At 42.0% G+C, this 15,732-nt stretch overlaps 1 protein-coding gene across 6 annotated transcripts in view; it reads right to left on the minus strand.

The window, feature by feature from the left end:
- EMCN (endomucin) overlaps positions 1 to 15,732 on the minus strand; it is a 206,475-nt gene that overhangs the window by 174,402 nt on the left and 16,341 nt on the right. The gene's annotated exons all lie outside the window — the stretch shown is intronic.

A 15,732-nucleotide genomic window follows, 5' to 3' on the forward strand; every position in this document is an offset into this window, starting at 1 on the left:
CGTACCGCCCACTCTCCTATCCCGGCGTGAAGCTGTATCTGACAGGAGATGTGTGGAAATAAGTATGATGCCGCTGTCTGAGCCTGAGATAACAACTTTAGCCCTGTGGTGAGTGAACACTGAGCTGTGCAATGTACCGTGATTGCAGATCTGTCCCTATCTCCCTCCCTTGTCTCTCCCCTCCTCTCTGTTCTTCCATGAACCAAACTTTACTTCCAGTTGACACTCAGGCAGCCCATACATTGATCACTTTTTTTTTTATTCAGGCTGGGCTCACACTGATGCGGTCTGCCGCATTGCATGTCATTTGTTCAGGAATCGCACCAGATTCCAGTACAAATGACATGCAACTTCAGTGCGGTGCAAATTGAGCCATGCATTATGCATGGCTCAATTTGCACTGGATCTGCACCAGAAATGTGCAGGACCCTTTTTTTTGTCCACAATGGAATCGGATTGCATGTTCAGACCCATGCAATATGATTCCACAATTCACACTGCATTCTGCAAATCGATTTAGGGGTGTCATTAACTTTATATTGACACCCACAACAGTTTGCAGAGCCCAATGTGAATTGCCTGCGATTCTGTTGTGGAGTGGGAACCTGCACAGGTATCGCTGCGGTCCCAGCACATCAGTGAGAATTGGGCCTTAATCATTGTGTTGACAAAAAAAAACATCTAATTCCCCCATCTACACATTCAAGGTGGATGGAGGAATCCTCCCACTGACGCAGTGATGGAACTACCAGGGTCGCACTTGCGACCAGGTCCTGGCTTTCCTTCACAACAGGGGTTTCTAGTCTCCTCTTGTTGTCCTGCCCCTGCTATTGACACCAATTCTCTGTCTCCATGGCAGCGGCTGCACCACCTTAGGACCCAGTAGGTGGTGGGCGCATGCCCGGGGGGGGCTGGCGTCACTACTGGTTGTAGACAACTGAGTTTTCCGCCAGTCGCCTAGCAGCATTGACACTGCAAAGCCTTCTCTGTTGACATGGTGATTGAGATGTGATCTGGCCGATGCTCCAGATAAAATCTAATATTAAATATTATATCAGTCTTATTGATCAGAGCCCCTGCCTTACTGGCATGGAGCCCACATGGCTGCTGAACATATTGTTGATATATATATGATTGTACTTTTGACTCTAATAAATACTTTGTTTATGTCCACATATTAGATCCGATCGGGAGGATCGCCCAGATCGTATCCCAATTGGCATGTCAACAGAGAAGGCTATGCGGCATCACTGCTACTAGATGACTGGCAGAGAGCTCAGCTGTCTACGCCCAGTAGCACCAGCCCTCCCACACACACGCCCATAAGCCCCATAATGTAAGCGGCGATGGATCCTAATGTGCTGCCATGAAGACAGAGACGTTGTACCAGCACTGTCAATAGCAGGGGCAGGACAGCAAGAGGAAGTTGGGAACCCCCACAGTGGTGAAACACCAGGGCCTGGTCGCAAGTGCAACCTTTGCAACCCAGGTAGTTCGGTCATTACATTGGGCCGTTATATGCAGTTCCCTGGTGGGCTGGTGATATATCTCTTGCTTTCCACCACCACGGGGGGCCAAGATGGCAGGAAGGGGGCCCTCTTCATAACATGTGAAAGGGTTCCGCTGCGGAACCATAATAAAGGGCCTCGGTATCAGTGGGAAGGGCCCCAGTCACGGAGGGCCCTCGAAAGACCGATGGAAAGGGCCTTGAGACCGATGGAAAGGGCCCCAGGACCGCTGGGTGGGGGGTTCAGGGGGGCCCTCCATGGTTTCTTGCAGCAGGGCCCTGAAGGTACGAGTTATGCCTCTGATACAGGGAGATCGGTGCTTGCAGCTGTCCCCCCGCCGCACCGATCATACCTGACTGTCCCCCACCTCACCGCAGTCGGCTTCCCTCCTCTCTTCTCAGGCCAGATGCTGGGGGGAGGAGGAAGGGGCCGGTAAATATGTCATTTTCCAGCCCCTTCCTTTTCTAAATTGGACACAGTGAGCAATCTCTACCAATCGCTCCTGTGCCCTCTGATAACTGAGCAGAGTAACATATGTTTATTAGGCTTCAGTTTATGAATGAATGGGAGCCGCTGTCTCCTGTTCATTCATCTTCAATGCTGAAGCTGCAAAGAAAGGGACTGGGGAATCTGTGTCCTTAGTCCCTTTCTCTGTCTTACAGGGGAGATGTCAGGGGTCTGTTATCTCACCAAAACCCACCAACAGGGCTGATAAAAAAAATGCAATAAATATTACAAAATTAAATTGTAAAAAAATATAAGAAATAAAATTGTAAAAAACTACCGACACCCCCCCCTCCCACCCTACCAGCACTGTCCACTACCCCAACCCCCCCCCCCCCCAAAAAAAATTTTTTTTTTTTAAATGAAAGACAAATTCGATTGTTAAAAATGAATACATAAAAATAAAAAAACTATTGACACCGTACACTGCTCTACTGACACTGTCTACTGCCCTACTGACACTGTCCACTGCCCCATAACCCCCCCTTCCCCAGAAGCACTGTGAAAAAATAAAATAAAATAAAATGTAAAAATTAATAGATAATAAAATAATAAAAATACAAAAAACTGCTGACACCCCCCACTGCCATTGTCCTTTACCCCTGCCCCTCAATCATTGTGAAAAGAATAATACAAAAATAAATTGTAAAAAATAATAAACAAAAAAATTCTGACACTGTCCATTGCTCTACTGACACCATCCACTGCCCTACTGGCACCATCCAATGGCTCCCAAAAAGCATTTGGAGAAAAATATTAAAAAATGTAATTGAACAAGAATTATAAAAAAATAAAGAACTACAGACACTGTCCACTGTCCTACTGAAACCATCCTGCACATACTAGCCACCACCGTACATTCTGCACTCCTCACCGGCACATTCTATCCACCTCCATACACTCCGCACTCCTCTCCTGCACATAATACCCACCACCATACACTCCATGCTCCTCTCCTGCACATACTATTTACCTCCAAACACTCAGTACTCCTCTCCAGCACATACCATCCACCACCATACACTCCACACTCCTCTCCTGCACATAATACCCACCGCTGCACACTCTGCACTCCACTCCTGCACACAGTACCCACCGCCGTACATTCCCTATTTAACATTACCACATTCTGCACTATTTAAGTAATCTCGGATTCTATTAAACTACACCCCTTTAAGCCACACCCAATATTTAGTGCAATTTAAGTCACACCCATAATTCATCACGGCGCGCTGTGTGTCCGGCATTTTTATTATTAATGCCTGGGGCCCACTTTTTATCTTGCACACAGGCCCACTAATTTCATGATACACCCCTGAGTAAGCCCGTTACAGGAGCAGAGAGAATTATGTTTTTGGCTAAACCTGACCAGAGCTGTAGTATGTTGCAATCTGTGGTCTTGATGTAGTTCAGAAAAAGTGTATGCAATTTGCTAGCAAGGATGGTGGTGCAGGAGTCATTTTTTCCAAACAAAGCATTTGGTAATAAAAATAACTTGTGTGATGGGGCAGAACAGAGTATTTTCATAAATGTTGCTCTCGTTTCGAGTTGCCTTTTCTTGGGCATTCTTTGGCACCTTTGGCACAGGGTTAGTGAACTTACTGCCGAGGACAAATGCCCAGTTTATGGTAACTCAGAGGATGTGCTGATCACAGAATCCTTTGTTTTTATCTCTCGCTTATTCTTCTAACCTCAACGATTTAGAATCTTTTCGGGTCTTGCGCCTTTTCCTTCTCCCAGCTGGTCTTGCCTCCTCATGATTTTTCCCACGTTTTTGCCATTGGCACAGCCATTGCTGCCCATGGGGTAGGTTTTTTTCAGATGACAGAGATGGCTTTTAGGTAGATGGAAATCATTCGAATTTTTGCTATATGTTCGTCCTCACCTTTTGTTCTGATTTCATGTCTGTCCCCAGAATTACTTTGGATCATCGTTGACTCCTTCATTTATTGGGCCTCTTGCCATGCTGATACTGTGGAGAGAATTTTCCTTTGCAATTGGCAGAATTCGTTGTTGCAGTTTTCATGGCCTAAACTGGCTGCTGGTATTACCTGAGACAATTTGTTTAAGGCCCCTTCATTCTTATCATTCATGTATGGGGTAACAATGTAGGGCATTACCGGCCTGTAGATTCCACCTCCACTATTAGGCATGGTATTGCTCTGTGTTGTGCCAGTTTTACCTATCTATTGTTTGGTCCAACATTGTTCCCCCTTTTCTGGTTTTGGCCCGTCACATACTTTGTTCTTGTTTGGAGCTGTTTTGCTGCAAGGTTAATGCCTAGGTTTTCAAATTTGTCCACAGGATTGGTGGCATTGTTGTCTGCCGCTGGGGTCTTGAGGGAGATAACAGTATTTATTAAGACCCGATGGGGTTAACTTAAATGATTGGCCTAAATACGTTCACCTGGGCCTACAATTTGGTGTTGAGCAGGTGCTGGCTTGCTTGTGGAGGTTTTGACCTTGCCAGCAATTGATGTTGGTTTATGGGCTATGCCCTCAAGTTAAATTCTGGGGTCAGTCAAACGCCTGTCTGGCACTGATGGTAAGGACAGGCCTCTTAGACTATGTGAGTTTATGTTTATGGGTGCACACGGTATAATATGACTGGCATGTTGTTTGGTAAATTCTGGGGTCAGTCTAATGCCTGTCTGCCACTGATGGTAAGGACAGGCCTCTTAGACTATGTGAGTTTATATTTATAGGTGCTCATGGTATATTGTGACTGGCATTGTTTGGTACATTTGGAAAGCTGTACTTTTGAAAAGTTCAATAAAGCTGTGGCCTTGCCCTATTTCCAACTTAATTAGCTTCTGTGTCTTTTTTGGGGGGCAAGCTATTGGTTTATTAGTTGGTCATAAATGAGCCTATGCTTCTCAGCGGTCATGGTTTGCAGCTGCTGAAGTTGTTTTGTAGCTTGTGTACTGCCTCTTGGTGAATAATTGCTGCCCTTGAACAGTCTATGCAAAGAATGAAAATATTCAGGAAGTGAGCAGCTAATGCCAATAAGAAACTGTACTAATACCAGACAATCTACTCAAGTAAACCTGATCTCAGATCTCTGTGGCTCACTGCACCCTTGCTACAACTAGATGATCATATGTGGCTTCAGGTGTGTCTGCTATCTTTAAAGCAGAACTTTACCTATAACAACTTGATAAAAAAATAATGTTCTTTAGCAAGCAACATGCATTCTACATTAATAATTATGCTACCAAAATTAGCGTGTGCTCTAAACTGCCCCCAGGAATGCTCCTCCTGTTTCTTCTTGCCGGAGGTTGCCATTTTGCTAAAGCCCAAGGCCCTGAGCAGCAGTTTAGGCTGTCGGGAGATCAGCCTTTACAAATTCAGAACAGTGCCAAAAAATAGAGAGGAACTGAGGGTGTAGAGACAGTGTAATACTAGATTTTAAACAGTATAGACACTTATTTTTAATGTTTTACATAACTATACCTGCAAAAGGGGCTTGCCTGATATGATGTACCAGGACTTAATTTTGTGACTAAAGTTCCAATTTAAGTGGTTGTAAACGTGACAAAAATGAACAGAGCATATCCTTCTATATTGTATACTTATATATAAAATTATCACCTCAAAAAAATATATAATATATAATAAAGGTGATCAGCAGTGCCTAAATAACAGCAAATAAAGTGAAAAGGATGAAGTAGAAATTCAGTGACACAAATCATATGATGCAAGCTGATTTTACATATATATTGTAAGTGCAATGTATGAAGGTTGTTCTTGAATAAACATTGGTGTCTTTGACGTCATCATACTAGTGGAGCCTTTTCTTTGTTATCTCTCCCCATGTGATTGCATATAATCGTCCATTGTGTGTGGAGAGGGGCAGATCGTTGGCTTAACACTTTATGGGTAATGTACTACTGCTGAACACGAGAGTGTAGGGCAATATTTTTTGGTGAGTTTAATACTGAAGTGGAGCGGGCTACAAGACACATGGGGGCTGACTTACTAAGAACAGTGAGTTGCGCCGGTTCATACCTTATTTGGTGTGCCAGATAAATCATTGATTGAGCGTGTGAACCGGCGCACGCAGACGCGCAACACGATAATATGTAAACGCCAACTGGTGTCAGGGTAACTGCTGCGACTGCACTGGTACTGCAGAGTGGATTTACGTTTACTAAACCCAAAACTACCTAATCATTTGGGGTGTACACAACAAACTGCTAGAGTGCAACTTGCTTAATGGTGACACTAGTTAGATTGATCTGTGTATACCCAAGAAAATACATTGGTAGGGTTTTACCCTCACTTACTGTTTGGTTATGTGACAGGAAGTGAAGCCAATTTTAAGACAAGGGACACAAAGCCCAACCTAAAAAAAGACAAGCAGGGGTTCTAACAGTCACTTGGTTTCCCTCAAATGCCAACAATTAGAATAGGATTGTCTTGAGCTAGATTTTAGCGCAGTGCTCTAAATCAGTGCTTCTCAAGCCTGTCCTCAAGTACCTCCAACAAGTCATGTTTGCAGGTTTTCCTTAATCTTGCACAGGTGCATTAAATCACAGTCAATGGCTTGGTATTTTGGACAGCTATTCTAGATAAGATAAATTCACAAAACATGTCCTGTCAGGGGTACTTGAGGACTGAGTCTGAGAATCACTGCAGTAAAAAGGAAAATTGAATACTTAGCGCGCAATAATTTTCCTTTCCCGGTAACTATCCATGACAGCATACACACAATCCATGCATATGCTACAATGAAGGCACCAGGAAAGATACTTTTAGACAAATCACACCTGTTTTGTTTTAAAATGCCAATCAGCCTAGTTAAGCTGCAGCTGTGAAATCTGTTGAATGAAAAATAACAAAAAACACAAACATCAAAATTTGCATCAAATTTTATTGGTCAACAAAACAGGACTTGGAAAAGAGCAAGGAAAGAAAGAAAGAAAAAAAAAACACCCCAAACCACACGCACACACACACACACGTATGTTAATTTGAGACACTAACAGAATATGGTTTTTGAGGTCTGATCATTTTGCATTGGAAATTAACAGGAGATAAAAAGACTGTGCACACAAATGGACATCTATTAAGGATTTAAACATTAGTCACAACATCTTGAGAACAATTTTGCAAAATAATTCAGCACAGACAATTAAATCAAAGTGAACAACGTAAAAACGACACACATTAGCATCTAAAATACTTCATGGGAAAATATCCCCCACCCAAGAAAATACAACACACCAAAGTAAAAACAAACTTGCTTGAAAACACATCTGTTTTGCAAAGACATAACAAAAAAAAAATACGAAGAGAAAATACATGTGTTACAAACTCAATAAGGACACCCAAATGTACTCTCTTGCCACCCCACCCCCCCCCCAATCTTGCCTCTTTTCAGGGCAAGGTAAATAATGCTATCTGCAAGCTTTATTTAACATAGGTTTGTGTGCTAATGAGGCAATTGAAAACACATGGACAGTCAATGAAACACACAAAATGCAAGTTCACCCAATGTAGAAACAGAGCTTCAAAGTGGGTACACCTGTTAAGGATGTCCTTAAATTACTAACCCAAAAAACACACTCTCTGAGCATGTCCAAAAACATCCAAGTGCTATTCACACACAAAAAGCACCCCCCAAAAAAAAAACAAAGTCCCTGAGCATGCCCAGACCAACCCAAAGGCAGCTAGCACAAAATAAGCCACCCCCTGTCCAAAATGAAGCACATCATCCAGCATGCTACAAAATTAGAGATGGGACAAACGCCCCCTGGTCCAGGGGGCAAACAAAGAGCCTAACATGTACAAAAGTTAAAAAACAAATACCATTGAAGTCTATGGGAACTGACTTGTTAATTTTGCGAGTCCCCACTTGGCTGGCTTATCTTCTATCTATCTTCTAGCCTTAAAATGGGTATGGGGGCCCAGGTCCCACTCTTAGGGACATATATCAATTGTCAATAATTTGGACAACCCCAAAAACGTAACAAGGAGAAATGCTTTTAAATATGCAAAATTGCTTAAGAGCCAGTTCACACCACATGCAGTCCAGTGTGTTTCTTATGCATCAAAAACACATGGAAAGTAGGTTTTTCAATAGCATAGTTCACACCATTGCTTGCATTTCCAGTGCGTTCCAGTTCCAGAAAATAAAGTAGAACATGCTGCATTTTTCCTGCACTGGACTGTACTAGAGCGCTGTAAAACGCAAAAAACTAATCAGAAACGCACAGGAACGCATCAAAAATGCGCATGCAGAAAAGCATCTGGACTGCGTTTCTATAGAGTGAATTTGCCCTAAAGCTATTAACTTGGGGGGAGGGGGGGTTATGTATGTATGTATCCAAAATGCTGCTTCAAAGATGTACGGCTTTAGAGCAAACTTACAAATCAACATTGCAGCTGCAAGATTTTAACACAAAAAAAGCCTGCTCCCCCCAATACATACAAGACCATTTGGGTCTGGAAAGACTTAAAATGAGAACCCCCACGTGAAAAATACCACCCCCTCCCACGCACTAACAAACCCCTAGCCAAACACAGCAAGCCAGCTAATGAAAGGGGGTGGATGCTTGGGGACAGGAGGAGCTCGAGCACCCCAAAAGTGGTTTGGATTGGTGAAGGCAGCTCACAGCCTTTGAAGAATGGAGTGGAGTGTAGAGTTCACCTTCAACTAGCCCAAATAAAACATGCATTAGAAGGGGAGACAAGAGCATTGGAGCGTAGAGTTCCCCTTTAAAAGAAAAAACTAGCCCAAATAAAACATATGCATTAGAAGGGGAAGGTTAAATGCCCTTTTAGGAGGAGCTAGAGTAGCGAGAGTCTTTTTAAATAATTTTAACAAGGTACATGTCACATGTTAACAACGTAACACGCTAACATGACCTGTGTGCAAATATCCTTAAAAAACACATAAAAGTGAACCAGCATAAAAAAAAAAAAAAAAAAAGTTTAGAGGTGCGCCCGTTCAACACACGCAAATGCATTTATGTTGCTTGACATTTAAGATTTTGCCAGCGCACTGAACCAACGCATTTGAACATTCTAAAAGTACTTGCAGGCACAGCAGGCTTGTCCAGAAAAAGTTACTTTCATTCTATTTTGGGCATATTTGTTACTTAGGCAGTTATTACTATACTTCCTCACATCACCCCCCCCCCCCCCCCATAATATTGGCACTTCCAGCTTCTTTTAATTTTGAGTTGAAGATGCCATGTCCATAGTGGCACACTGATCGCCTCCTCCCGTGCGCCGAGATTACTATAGTAAATGGGGAATAGTGCTGTGTTACCAGCGAAAACGTTTTGGAAATACCAAAACGTACTTTGCGCCTCTACTCATGGCGCAAACAGTTCGTAAATCAGCCCCATGGTATAGTGTAAAGACTCTATCACCCTTTTGGTGATTCTTTTATGGACATTCTCTAGCACTTGCATCGTATGGATTTGTGTCACTGAATTTCTATTTCATCCTTTGCACTTTATTTGCTGTTATTTAAGCACTGCTGATGACCTTTATTATATATTATATATGTTTTTGAGGTGATCATTTTATATTTTGGACTTCATTAAAAGTAGCTGCTGTTTTTATTCATTTTGAGAGTGTTTATCCTGAGCGCAATGGTGAACAAGTGATTGTTATATCATTGATTCTTATTTTTTTATATTTTATACTTGCCTCAATCCAAAGCACTGGGTGTGATTTCTGTCTGCAGTCTTGTTCCTCTGCTATTAGTCTGTCATGAGTCATTTCTGACAGGTAGTGCTGACCCAAGGGATCAAATGGGAAGGAGAGGGGGACTCCAGGACACAGCTGTGCATGTTTATTTATATAATTGTTCAGAGGGGGGGTGTCCATTCCCTCCATTCAGATCTCAGGTTACACTAAGTTGTCCTCTCTGAGCTGTGCATGTGTGAAGTCTGATCCCCACCCTTTGACCCTGGAAGCTGAGAAAGGCTGTGTAAATTCTGGACTTACAGAAGAGAGCGCTGCAGATAAACAGGTACAACTTATGTAGGAGGATATATTTAATCTCTGTGTATCATTTGGGGCTGGTCACTCCACTGGGTATACAGTGTGCAATAGTTTGAAACCACTTTGAAGTGGTTGTAATCCTCATACATGATATATGAACAACGCATATTCCTCTATAGTTTGTACTTATCTCAGCCCAGAGCACTAAGTGTCATTTTTCTCTGCTGCCTCATTCCTCTGCTGTCAGTATAAGTCAATTCTGACAAGTTTTCCTGACCCCAAGAGAAAAAAGGTGACAGAGGTGGGAGCTCTGGCACACAGTTTGTAATTGACAGCCTAAAATCTGTTCCAGTGTGCTATATGAATTGGGGTGGGATGTTCCATCCCTCCAATTGGCTCTCACAGCTCTACTAACTGAGATCTGCAGAGTGTAACCTTAGATCTCCACCCCCTGCTTTGTGAAAGCTCAGAAATGCTGTATAAATGTTGCCCTTTAAACTGATGTAGAGGAGAGTTGGGCAGATACACAGGTACAACTTATGTAGGGGGGGTTATTTAATCTCTGTATATCACCTGAGGCTAGTCACTTAACTGGGTATATGCAACGGTTTACAGCCACTTTAAATTGGATGATTCAGGGACTGTGCAGCCAGCTTGACGTATGAGAGACAAAAAGTAGCCTAGTGGTACAGATGGATATACCTCTCTTGGATATTACATGGGTGGGCAACTGGTATTTCAAGAAGATTATAAGGTTAAAGTTGAAATGGAGATTTTGAGCAAGGTGTGGCTTTAGGCACTGCAGCTTTGCTTTGATTAAAAATCTGGACAGCTAAGAACTGTATGTTCCCTGATTGCATTTCTGGGCACAGTTAAATATTTGGCTATGATATTGACCTGCGTATCACCACCTTTAAGGAAAATCATTATCTGTCTGCAGTGGGAAAAGCAATTTTGTTTCATTGTTTTTTTTATTAAATTTTTCCGTATGAACAAATAGAAAGTACACTTAGACATAACTGTCATACATTGTAACACATTTCCAAGGAATCTTTGAGGAAGAAAGTATGACGTAATAAACAAAGATACCTAGGCGAATGACATATTTTAAACATTATCAATCGTAGGGTAGAGGGCGATGTCCCCCCATGTCCAGGTACCCCATCTGGGAGCAATCTGTGCCTGGGGGAGACAACACCATCCATCCTGCAGTTCCCCTATGCACATATAACAACAGAACACTTATCTATTGCCGATCATTGTTTTGTCGTCTAAACATTTCAGTATGTATACATATTTTGTATTCATTTACACATCTTTTATACAGCTTTGCACTTTTCTTTGGCGCAGTGGAGTAAGAGAGATTCAGGGGCGGTTTATTTGGATATCTCTTGCTACAAACCGTTGTCTATGTATACATATTGTTGTATTTTAGAGCAAAATAAACTAAATGAGGAAAAAAAACAAGAAAAAGGGGGGAATAAAGACTAGGAATTACTGGGAAAAGCAATTTCAATGGATTTGAGGAAAATTACAAGATAGCAACTCAAATATATACCTATTATAAAAGTATAATTCGGGCGTAAAATGGTCTTTTAGTTCAAAATAATAACGTAGAAGGTTTGAAAGGTTAGGAGGGAGGAGTGATAGATAGTGGTGTTATATTGCAAATAAAATGCCTACCTTGAAAGTAAAAAAAAAAAAATATTAAAAGTGGATGACTTCTAGGAAATGGCTGCTGAATTGTAAGGGGTCCATAGTATAAATGGATGTGGGTATCTTAATGTTTGGCTTCTGTCTTTCTCTCAGCCCAGAAGTATATATCTCCTTGGAAACACATGCAGTGCCCTCAGAGGACACAGAATAGACTGGGCTCTACAGGTTGTACTAGAGAGGAATTGATGTTGCCAGAGGGAGGATGAAGTAGCTGGAGAGCCCAGAAACTCTAGGCTTAGCCTCTCTTCCTATCTGCATGACACTATAAAGGTAAGAAGGAGGAGGAGGGAGTGATAGATTATGCAGTAGCAAAGTTGCTAGCCTTGTTGATGTCAGAGGTCAGAAGAGAATGGGCAGACTGGTTCCAGATGATAGAAAGGCAACATTAACTCAAATAACTACTCGTTACAACCAAGATATACAGAATACCATCTCTGAATGCACAACACATCCAACCTTGAAGCAGATGGGCTAAAGCAAGCAGAAGACCACACCGGGTGCCACTCCTGTCTGCTAAGAACAGGAAAGTGAGGCTATAATTCACACAAGCTTACCAAAACTGGACAATAGAAGATTGGATAAATGTTACCTGGTCTGATGAGTCTCATTTTCAGCTGCAAAATTCAGATGGTAGGGTGAGCATTTGGTGTAAACAAGATGAAAGCATGGATCCATCCTGCCTTTTATCAATGGTTCAGGCTGGTGGTGGTTGTGCAATGGTGCCGGGGCTATTTTCTTGGCACGCTTTGTGCCCCTTAGTACCAATTGAGCATCTTTTAAACTCCACGGCCTACCTGAGTATGGTTGCTGACCATGTCCATCCATTTATGACTGCAGTGTACCCATCGTCTGATGACTGCTTCCAGCAGTATAATGCACCATATCACAAAGCTCAAATCATCTCAAACTGGTTTCTTGAATATGACAATGAGTTCACTGTACTCCAATAGCCTCCACAGTCACCAGATCTCAATCCAATAGAGCACCTTTGGGGGGATTTGCATCATGGATGTGCAGCCAACAAATCTGCAGCAAATGCGTGATGCTATCATGTGAATATAGACTAAAATCCCTGAGGAATGTTTCCCACACCTTGTTGAATGAATCTATGCCACAAGCTATAGCCGGCAACACTGATCAGTGTCTTCTGACAGCAGAAAGTGATTCCCCTACACCACAAATAAGGCAAAAATAGGTGGGCAAAGAAGACCCCACCAAAGAGTGGTTACCTAGGAGACTAAGACAGCATATACCAGAGCTTAAATAGGTAAAAATATGACTTTATTAGTAGATTATAAAATTACCAAATATCAACTTTTATGAATTTAAATATGTGCACACACCCATCACCACGACAAAGACAACCCTGTCTACCCAAAATTATTTAAAATTCTCACTGTGCACTTGTGAATAGTTCTGCAGCTTTCTTGAACCTATGATGTGTCCCAGAAGGTTGCGGGGAAAGGAGGTGGCTGAACTTCACTGGGCAATCCGACTGGAAGTAGGAGTAGGTACCTGTCAAAACTAGGTACCACCCCCCAAAAAAGAAAGTTCCAAAACTGAAAGAGGGAGGAGGCAGACAAGTGGAACTTCTACTTTTGGGTCAGGTTCCGCTTTAATATTTTGATCTGTACTGCTGGCCAAGGGATATGTAGACTATGAGGAGGCTTTCCAAAATGGCAGGCGGTATGTACTTTCTATACTTTTTTAATAAACTTTCACCTTTTTAAATATCAGCTGCTCTTATGTTAAATATCAGCTACTATTTATGTTTTAAAACAGTTCAGGGTTTAATACGTTTAATAAGGGAAGCTTTTATTGGTAAAAAAATGCATTGTATAAAAAAAAACACATATATAAACTGCCTTATGATTGATTTTAACCTAAAGAATGAGGCTGGGTTCACACTACTCATGTCAGGAGATTGTGACTGGCTCTCTATGGAGCCGGTTCATACATCTCCGGAGCGGCTCTATTGTGATTTGCACAGGAATCCTGTGCGTCTTCTGGTCCATTTCAGGTCTGAATTCAGCCAAAAAATTGTGTTGAAATCTGAACTGATCTGGTGAACGGGGATGCACCAGACCCCTGCTATGAGCCGCTCCATGCTGAGGTGTGAACCCAGTCTAAGAAAATTTTCAAGCGCAATTTCCTGAAAGCTTCCTCGACCTCCCCTACCTACTGTTCTGATTTGACCTATTCTCCCCTTTGCCACTGTGTACTCATACAGTTTTGATACTGAGTCCACCAGTGTTCTACTGCAAAGTGTACCTGAGGCTGGTGCATCTTCTACTTTGCGCTGCCTGTGTGCAGTAGAACCTATATGGGGCCAGGAGACGGATCCATCTCCCGACCCCTCAGAAGTCTGCGGTGACCAACCAGAGGACATGCATAAGAGGCAGGACCCAAACCTAACATTATTGATAGTTTTGCTGATCATCTCTAATCTTCAAGGATCCAAGCACATACCTGCAATAAACTCAGAGAATAGGAAGTCTCCAAAAGCTAATAACCTATCAGCAGTTCCCTTTAGATCATGTGACATGTAAGAGCCACGGAAAAGTTATTAATGATGGGGGACTTCCTGTTCTGGGAGCTGATTAACTGTATCTGCAAAGATCAGTGCATATTTGAGGAGATCAGCAGCACTGTCACTAAAGCTAGGCAATATAATTTTCAGCGTGGCAACTCCCACCACCAACCCAGTCCCACATGACCTCTGCTGCTGCCTGGGCGGACTGTGTCTCGAGCTATAGCCGACAGGTCCACATGGAGGCACCACTCACCATGGCACCAACAACCACCCCTTTCACCACCTCTGTGTGATCACTGTGCCTGCACTCTCCTTCTCACCACCATGTCTGAAACTGCCCTACCAGTGCATCTTCACTCCACCTCGCCCATGCTGTCACCACTGCAGCTGATTCCCTTATCCTTCTCTGCCCATACCACACCTGCACACCAACCTCCACTCTCACCTTTATGCCTTACCTCCATCCTCTCTCCTGCTTTCATCACTTCTCCCACATAGCCTACCTTACTTGCCAATGTACCAATGCCTGCCTTTGCTCTCACTGCCACTGAACTGATGCATGCCTCAGCACTCACCACCACTGTACCAATGTGCACTTCTGTGCTCTTGACAAATGGTTACACTCTTGCTACTTTACACAAAAAAAAAAAAAAAAAACTATAGTTACAAGTGTAATATATACATAACATTTAGTACTTCAGTGAGAGAGTATTTAAAAAATTTAAAGGAAAATATTTAGTCTTAGTTGCCTATGACATAACCAGTATAATTGTCATTCTGCATGATTTTTGTTTATACTAATGAAGAATAGAACTGAAAAAGATTGATGCAAGTATGCAAATTACAGTAAAAGAAAGAGAAGCTGTTGTAGGTAACTGCCAATCATATTCTTGTTCTGCCATTTAGATGTAATAGGCAACCACTTTATTTTCACTTCACCTAAATATTGGGGTACTAAGTAACAGGGCCATTTGGATAACCAAATTGTAAAATACATATATTCGCCCTGCGTTTGCTTCAATTTTGGGGTGGATGGAAAATGTTCACGAAATACTGGATTTATGCATCAGTTAAATAGTGAATCATTTTATGGTTATATTGCTTATACATAAAAGTCACAATCCTATTTCCAGCAGGCATTACTTTTCACAAAAACACTGAACAAATGTTTCAAATAAAAATGATCTGTAGAACAAACTAATTGTCTCTGGAACAGATTTGTAGAACATAATCATAGCAACGATTTACTAGTAATAGTATTTGGAAAGGTAGTAAAATAGAATTAGGAAGAAAACCATTAAAATATATGAAAAATATTGCATCATTAGGATTCATGTATCATCAGCTGTTATAAAGTTGAATACACCGCTGCTTTGTCTAATCAAGTAATTTTTCATATTCTTGTAGCTTATTAGGATAAATACCTATTTACTCTATTGACGTCACAGAATGAAAAAGTAATATCCAAAAATGTTTTTCAGTATTTGGGTTGCAGGAACAGGCAGTTATAAAG

This window comes from Aquarana catesbeiana, linkage group LG01, assembly GCF_042186555.1.
Source record: "Aquarana catesbeiana isolate 2022-GZ linkage group LG01, ASM4218655v1, whole genome shotgun sequence".
NCBI lineage: Eukaryota > Metazoa > Chordata > Amphibia > Anura > Ranidae > Aquarana > Aquarana catesbeiana.